A 9,325-nucleotide genomic window follows, 5' to 3' on the forward strand; every position below is an offset into this window, starting at 1 on the left:
AGATGGGAAGTGATCTGCAGGGTTGTGAGCAGAGAAGGGATGTGGGCTGACATTTCAAAAGGATCCCTGCAGCTGTGGTGTGAAGACCAGACTGCAGGGCTGGAGAGTTTCAGCAGGGAGATCAGTCAGAAGGCGGTTGAAATAATGCAGTCAAGAGAAGATGGGGCTTGGTCCAGGGTGGTAGCAGTGGAGGAATAAAGAAGTGGTCACTTCTAAACACATAAAAGGCAGAGGTGACAGGATTTTGCTGATTTCTATTTTTTTTTTTTTTTTCCTCAAGCAACTGCAGGATACAATTTGGTGACACAGAGAAGACAAACAGAAACAGATGTGAAGGGAGGAACTTGGGAATTTATTTGGGGGCATATAAAGTTTGAGCTTCCTATTGGACACCCCAGTTGGAAGTTGGACATAGAATTCTGCAGTTCAGGAGAGAGAGCCAGGCTGGAGACGGAGTTTTGGCAGTGCTCAGAGTAAAACCTCAGGACTCAATGAGATCCTTTGGGGAGTGAGTGTTAATAAAGAGGAAGGCCAAGGACTGAGCCGAAGTCCCCCAACATTAGGAGGTGTGGGAATAACAAGGAACCAGCAAAGGATTCTGCCGGGGAGGAGCCAGTGTGGCAGGAAGAGACAGACCCAAGAGAATCATCTGCTGGAAGAGGAAGGACAGCGCTGAGGGAGGAGGATGGGCCCCCGCTGCCAATGCAGCTAATAGTTCAAATAAGGTTAGGATTGATGATTGGACTTTGGCCTTTGTAGTAGAGGTGGGTGGGAAAGCCTGATTGGGCTGGTTTCTAGAAAGAATGAGACCTAGAAAGAATGAAGCTCTAGAAAGAAAGACCACTGGTGTAGACAACATTTTCTGGAAGTTTTGTGTCTAACCAAGTACAGAGAAATGGTGTGGTAGCTGGAGGGGAATGTGGGGTCCAAGCACATTTTCTGTTTTATTTGATTTTGTTTTGTTTTTTAGGATGGGAGCGCTTACAGCACCTGCTTAAGTGCTGATGGGAATGATTCAGGAGTGAGAGAGAATTTGATAAGGGGTGTGTTTTCTGGAGAGCTGTCCTTGAGTAAAGGAGAAGGGAAGAATGCACAGCACGGCACAGGGTCTGGCCTTGGATAGAAGCAAGGCGATGTGCTCTCACGAGATGAGGAGGGCAGATAGAATGTGGGCAGAGAGGCAGGGAGCCAGGTAGATGAGGTCCCAGGACCCTATGGGCCGTCCCTGCTGAGGGCTTCTGTTTTCTCAGGAAAACAGGAAGAGCAGTCATTCATGTGCTTAGAGTGCAGAACGGAGAGGGTGTTGGAAGTTTGAGGGGAGAGGAGAAGGCATAAAGGACCAGTAGGCAGGGTTATTCTGTTTTTCGGCAGCTACATTTTGCTGGGAAGGTGTAGGCACAGGAAGATGGGGAATTAAACTCTACCAGAGTGATTTTTGCTAGATAATTCCATGGAGAGAAAGAAAGTGGAAAGGAAGGTGAAGGTATTTATAAGGAAGTCATAATAATGGTGGACTGTTGAATCCGCGCCTATTAAGGAGGGAGTGAGAAGGGGTGGGGCAGTGGGAGGAGAGAGACCCCATAAAGCAGTAAATGAGGATCAATGGATTGTTGGGCTCACACAGTAGGGGGAGGGCACCGGAAAGGAGGAAGTGCCAGTTGGAGAGCCACAGTTGCTTCGCACTGAGATTATGGAAGGAGTGGTTTTCAGGAATGACAAGACCAGGGGCAGCTTTGTAAATTGTATTACGCATGTGCATTTCCAGAGATCTTGTTGAAATGCAGATATTGGTTCCAGTGGTCTGGAGTGGGCCCACCATGATTCTGCATTTCCAACAAGCTAGGGGTAGGGGAGGGTACTGTTTACTCCTTTTTTTTTTTTCCAGAGGTTGTCTTGCTATATTGCCCAGGCTAAAGTGCAGTGCTTACTCACAAGTGCAATCATAGCTCACTGCAGCCTTAAACTCCTGGGCTCAAGTGATCCTCCTGCCTCAATCTCTCAAGTAGCTGGGACTACAGGCCACCATGCCCAGCTTATTTTTATTATTGGCATGATACCAAAACCTCAATAAATGCAACACAAAAAAGGAAGACTGGATGAATCTTGCTCATGAATATAGATAGATAGATGAAAGATATAACTAAGAAATGTGAAATATAAGTAAAGTATCAGCATGTTAAAAGTAAAGTCTGTACCAACTAGGCACAATTTATCTCAAACATATTGGAAGCTATTAGAAAAACCAGCCAGTCTCACTGAGGGCTACTGGGCCTTGTGGGCAGTCTGGGCTCAGAGAGAAATTAGCTAACAAACAGTCCTGTGCAGCCCCGTGCAGCCCCGTGGTGCAGGTTTGCTGCTGTCCCTGTTTCTCTGCTAACCATGGAAGGGTGAAAGGGAGGTGACTGTCTTTCACAAGTGAGACTCAAGTGAGACTGCAAGCATTATCTCCTTTTGAAACTTTGTTCATTATAGACTTTACCCACACAACTTTTTTTCTCTCTTTTTTTTTTGAAGATGAGAGTTCTTTTTAACTCTAGTCCCAAAGAGAGGATTTCGTTGTACTAACATTCCATAAAAACAAGTCCAGGCCCAATTTCCCACAGAATAAAAGAATGCGTGGGGGTGGATTATCCCATATGCAGGACTTTGATTCCTTTGCTTTAAGGGTCCGAGTAGGATTCCAGATTAATCTTTTAACTGGCATAAACCCACTGTAACTGAGAATTGTAGCAGCAAGACAGTAGAAATTTCTGGAGCAGGGGTTTGTAACACATTCTGAAACCAAACTGGAAGGAACCACGGCATTTGACCACTTGAATTTATACTGGGGAGACACCTTCTAAACACTTCTATGGGCTCTCTGGAAAGCCCTTTCTATTAAAATATTTCTTGGTAGGCACTACCACTTTCTGGAGAATTCTCCCACCTCTTTCATCTTGAAACTCTCTCAAACAGAGGCCCCTCCATTCCCCTGTGCTGTGCCCGCGGATCTCAAGGTCGTAGGCAGGTTCATTCTCCTTGACTCAGTGGTGGTCCTCTTTAAGCTTCCCATCACTCATTTCCTTTCCTCTCCCGCTTTGAGGCTGGGACATAAGATGAAGGCACCTCCCTGCCTTAATCAGACCACCTATGAAAGGACTTCGGAGCCTGACTCACAGCTTCCCTCCCCACCCAACCCTGACTTCTCCAGGGCAATACAAGCGCCACTCATCTGCTTTATTGGATCACGGTTCCCTTGTTTTCTCTGCCCCAGTGATCTTCACTTCCACCCTGCTTCAACAACCACTGGTGTGGCCCCTCCCTGGACACTGCAGTCACCAAAACTACTTACTCTGCCATTGAAGCTTGAACTCTGTGGCTCTCCTGCTCCACCCACTCCCCCACGCCCTCAGACTCACCAAACCTGCTCTCAATCTCACTGAAACTTTGTTTATTCAACACATTCTAATTGAGAGCAAATAATCACTGAGCACAAACAGTGGGAATGAGACATTGAACAATACGTGGTCCCTGCTCTCAGTGAGCTTGTAGTCCAGGAAAGACACACAAGTAAACAGGCAGTGTCAGAAGAATGAGGCTCGAAGCATGAATAAAATTTAGTGAATTGAAGATGTGGGTAAATGTTCAAGGAAAATCATACAAATAGCACCAGAACATGACGAATTTGGGGAACTGCATATGAGTAGTTTATTATACAGAGCTCAGAGTGTGAGAGGAGAACTTGTTACAGGCTGGAGAGAGAAGCAAAGGTCCAGTCTTGAAGAGCCATGTCATCCATGTGAAGGAGACTGGGTTTCAGCAGGAAGGCAGTGGGAGTGGATTGGGTAGGTGAGCACTGAAACTTTAAGCCATCCAGTGACACGCTCAGCTTTAGATTGAGAAACGCCACTCTGATCCCAGTCTGTGCTATGGATGAGAGGAAGGCCAGATTAGAGACAATGAGACCAATAGGAGGCTCTTCTCATTCTGGCAAGGAAGGGGTCATGGGGGCCTGAGCTAGGACTGTGGCATTGGACATGGGGAAAAGCAAATCAGTTAGAAACAAAAATATTTGGAAGGCAGTACTTGGTGATTTGATGGATGTAGCTGGTAAGGGACAATGAGGAATCTAGGATGAAAACCAGGATTTGACATGGGCCATTGGTTGGATAGTAGGGCTATTCACATAGATGGACACCATCTAAGAGCAACCAGAAGACAGGAGGGCATTGTGTCCCACGGGCACATTTCAGGAGAAAGAATCATCAGCAGTCCATTGCAGCAGCAGGGTTAAGTAATACAAGGGTTGAAGAGGACCTCCTGGGTGCAGCAACAGGAGGCCTTGGGTGAGGTTGAAGAGAGCTATGTCACCAGAGGCACAAGTGAAGCAGCAACCAGATGGCAGTGAGGGCAGCTAGTCTAAGGTGTGAACGGGAGGTATGGAAATGGAAATAGTGGGGATAGGAAGCACTTTCATGACAGGAAAGTTGAGGGAGCATAGTTGCAGAGGGGGTCTGGTCAAGAGAGGGTCTGGAAGGCAGCAGAGACTTGAGCATGTTTAATGCTGGTGGGAAGGAACTATTAAAGAGGAAGTTGGAGATACAGGAAGGAAAAGGGGTCACAGATCCCTAGAGGTCCTTGAGGAGGGAGGAGGTGCCATAGAAGCACAGAAGGAAGAGGGGCACAGAAAGAAGAGAACAGAGGTGCAAGGAGAGGGGGGCTCAGTGAAATAGAGGGGAGCTTCCTGGGAGTTGAAGTTCAGGATGTATTTTGTTAAGGGAAAACAGAGTAGTTTTGTCCTAAAGTAAAGTGACTAGTTGTTCTAGAATGAGAAAGAGGAAAGTGTGGGGGGCACAACCTGAATGGATATAGAAAGCTACAGAAGTTTCTAGAAAAAGGAGTTTGTCATAGTCAAATCTGGCTAAGGTTTGATGGACTTATTTATGCGATTTTTTTTTTTTTTTTTTGTTGAGACAGAGTCTCACTTTGTTGCCCAGGCTAGAGTGAGTGCCGTGGCGTCAGCTTAGCTCACAGCAACCTCAAACTCCTGGGCTTAAGCGATCCTACTGCCTCAGCCTCCCGAGTAGCTGGGACTACAGGCATGCGCCACTATGCCCGGCTAATTTTTTCTATATAGATTTTTAGGTGTCCATATAATGTCTTTCTATTTTTAGTAGAGACGGGGTCTCGCTCAGGCTGGTCTCGAACTCCTGACCTTGAGCAATCCACCCGCCTCGGCCTCCCAGAGTGCTAGGATTACAGGCGTGAGCCACCGCGCCCGGCCATTATGCGATTTTTAAAAAGAGCTTTAGTATCAAATATATTGATGTCAATAATAGGGTAACCTCATCCATTTTATTTTGTCATCCACAGATAGTTTTTTGTTTTACTCTGAGGCTTCCCTGAAAGCTGTTGTAATCAGCTCCAGACCACAGTGCTCCATCATCAGCAAAGAAGGGCTGTCTCAGAGCCATGTACTAAAGGACTATGCTAGGTACCTTTGGGTGCAAGCTTCTGAGGGCATCATCTGTGCAACTTTGAGACCACACCAGTGGACTGAGTCAGGAGATCTGGAACTCTGAGACACCGATGAGGTCATGAGACAACTAACCTCAAACAAGGTGGAATAACAATTCATTACCTAAAACTGAATGAACTGATGAGGAATGATGGTGGGTTTTGTTTGGAATATTTTTTATGTTGTTTTAATGTTCTATTTTCTGTATGTATAAGGAACTCCTTTCCCTTTTCTCTTAATGTATCTATAACTCATAATAATTTGGTAGACTTTGGTAGCCAGAAACAAACCATTTGTGAATATCTTATTCTCCCTGCCTAACCCTTCCAAAATTTGGAAACTCTCATTGAATATTCTTAATTTCATGGCAATATAATTATTTGCATAGGTTCAGTGAGAATCTGCCTTCTTATTAACAAGACACAATTGGAAATATTTGGTTATGCACCCCAGATGTGGCCTGAATATCATATTTTCAAGTGATGCTCATTTCATCAGAAATGACCTGACACTTTTAAAGAACTAGGATTGACTTTATGGGGCCAATGCGTGTAAGCTCTCTTGGGGAAACTGGCCTGGTACCTGGCTTAGAGAGTTCCCAGCCTTACAGGTGAGTTAGGAAGGTCAATTCCCGGCAAGCCTATGAGCTTTAGGATATTTGGGGGACCTCAAGAAGAGAGGAATTTGCTCAAATTTATAGGTACTGGAGATGGTTTTGATGTCAAGTTCTTGGTGTCGCTTCCTAGTCTCAAGAGGCTTTCAAAAGTCCAATTTGAGATTCCGTGTTAAAGCTTCCAGCAAAGCTAACCTAAGAAGGCCTATAAAGTAACCTACCATTCTTGCAGCTCCTGTGTAAATAGTGAGACCAAATCTAGTAAGACCAGCCTTATTTTGTGATCATGAAAAATCTTTCTTTGAGATTATCTTTGTCAAAAGAGGGGTGACTAAAAAGAGAAATTTTGTGTTTTAATATATAGCACGCCCATCCAGGTTGTGAGACTCTATCCCTGTTCATGGCCTTTGAGTTTTCTTGCACCTCTTTATACATTGCAGGTAGCTGATGACTATGCAAACTCTGTCATGTTTGATGAGATTTAATTGGCTTCCTTCTCCTGCTCCTCATGGAAAAACCAGTTTGGAGACCTTCCTTTAAATTTGCCTGGATCCTATTGCCTTGCCTAAATTGTCAATCTTTACCAACTTTTCAATTCCTTCAGTGTTCTTCAATATTGGACTTCAGTCCTCCATACTAACTTGCATATTTTTCTCCCTCCAGCCTGAAATGGCATCATGAAGGATTAAAACTTGACTGCCCAGATCCCTATCAGGACTCTAGCTTGCCTTGCAGCTGGCCTTGCCTCCCAGAATCTGAAGAAGTTCTGCAAACTAACACCCAGTGACTTGGCATAAACCCTGGAGGACTCAGCACTTCAGCACACCATGCATGGGTGGAAATTCTCCCTGGACAAGCCACCATCTGGACCACTGAGGAAGTCCAGCAAAATGCTTGGGTCATGTTTGCCCTTATGTGAGAGTAGCCAAGATCATGGACAACATCACCAAAGTCATTGACATGTTAGCTTCAAGAAACTCAAGGAGCAGTGCTGGAAGATTTTCTTCTGCTGACCTCTTGGAATCCACCTAACTTAATTCTCAGTGTTCAACTACTGACTCTTTACTTTAATGTAACTTTTGCATTGTTATTTCATTATTATAGCGATCCCTCTTTTAAGATGCCTGACCTCCAGCACACTAAAACAACTTACCTCTCAATAGACGGTTCACCTGGATTTATAGGAATAATACCAACCTTGAGGGACAGTTTATTAGGTGCTGCTTCACCCCCCTGAGGAGGTTTGTGCTTGCTCTGAGTTATCCCGTGATGATGATACTCATCTTGGACAAAAGTGGGACTGACGATATTCAACTTTGTCTGAGCCCTGTGCAACCTCAGCAGTGATGGTTAAGAAATTTTCCTACCCTTTTGTGTTTCAGAACTGGTGAACCTGCTGACCACAAAGGGCCATGTTTGGTCAGAAACTCACAGTTTCTGACGGAAGATTCATCTTCATCCTTCCTCACAACTCCGGTGAGACTCCGGGATGACTCCCTTATTTACCTGCCTCTGTAAAACCCCAGGCCCTCTTCCTTTTCTTTGAGATGTTCCTAATTAATGTTCTCCTATCACACTAGCCTGAATAAAATCATCTCCTTAATGATCAGGTGAATGTTGCCTGTCACAGCCGCAGTGAGAACCTCCTTTGATGGCAGTCAGCACGTCACCCCTGATGGTCCTGCTGGAGTAACACCAACCATCTGTGCTGAGATTTTTTTCAGTCCTCCTGTGGCTTATCCCTGTGGACAGCCACACTTTCAACATCTCAGGGCAGGAGTCAAAAATTCAGAGAAGGAAGGCATTGCCCTAGGTACCTCAGGTAGTGGTGCAGTTGTGGAAGGGACATTCCACCACTTGAATAAGATAGAAAGGAATCAGTCCGAGATGCTTCTGAGCTGAGCTAGTGGTAAAATACACCCAGCTGTGCCTTTATTGGAGGAGGAAATAATATCCAGCCAGCCACGGTCCCAGCCTGGACAGGCACTGGGCAGAGCTGGCTTGGAGCAGGAATGGCTCAAGTCTTGGGGTTGGCCAACTGACCAGTGTGATGGCCAAGGGTGAGGCTGGAAGTCAAAAATGCCAGGGCAAGCAATCTGGGGGGAAGGGAGGCCCCAAAGAGGAAAGTCCAGGGGATGAGACTGACCAAAAAAAGGGGGTGCAAGCCTTTAACCAACCTGACTTGGTCTCATTCCTCCTCTTGGCAGGGAGTGGAGGCAGGCAGGGAAGGCGCCACTGGGTAGAACGTGCACAGCCAGGGGTGTTTGGAGGCAGCAAGTGATGGGATTAGCCATCTCTGTGACTTTACAGGGATCAGAAAGCACCTTTCCAGTTTCAGCAAGGGCGTGTTACAAGAACGGTGAGGAGACCCAGCTGATGTCTCCATCCTGTAATCATCTCCATTGTTGCCTGAGGGCTCCAGGCATCCATAGTAGGTTTTCCTCTGATGTGTCAGATGTCTGTTTCCCCTCAGTGAAGCAAGCATGTCTGGGGTTAGGTCCCAGGGGCTAGTGGTAATCAGGGGGCCCCTGAGAATTCTTAGGGCCCTTGATTATATTCTGTGTGGTGTCCCCAGGCCTAGCACAGTGCCTGGTGCTGAGGAGGCATTTTATGGTGCCCAATAATCTGTAGTTAATGTGGAAAGTGTGTTCTGGGTCATATAAAGAAAGAGAAAGCAGGAAACTTCATCAGAGACAAGTTAGGGGAATGGGTCATGCCGACAGTATGCTATATAATCAGGGGTGATATTAAAAATATTCAGTAACTAGAAATACAGAGGCACCTACTAAACAGAATGGATTCTGGCTGAAAATCAGTCCTGTGCAAAGGTAGGACCACTCTGGGGTCTGGTCTACTTATTCTTTTAGCAAAAATGGAGGATAGAGAGATAGATTTGACATACATTAGGCTTTGAACTGTGCCTCCAGAATTGGGATGCCAACTGAGGCCACAGGGTTGACAATGGGGCTGGAACTCAGTCTTGGCCAACAGGGGTACGGTGGCTGGAAGTGGGGCTCTGGCACAGGAGATGGCATATGTTGTCTTGGTAACATCATCCATAGTGTCAGCATTTCAAGGGCCCAAGACCATTATAGAGTTCAGCTTTCCAGGGGCTTCTGCATGGCAAATGAATAAAGGAGCCTTCAGAATCTTCCTGGGCCTGACCTTGACCTGAGCATGTCCTGCCAGAAGACCTGACATCCGGGTCCTTCTGG

The sequence above is a fragment of the Eulemur rufifrons genome, chromosome 1, assembly GCF_041146395.1.
Source record: "Eulemur rufifrons isolate Redbay chromosome 1, OSU_ERuf_1, whole genome shotgun sequence".
NCBI classification, from domain to species: domain Eukaryota; kingdom Metazoa; phylum Chordata; class Mammalia; order Primates; family Lemuridae; genus Eulemur; species Eulemur rufifrons.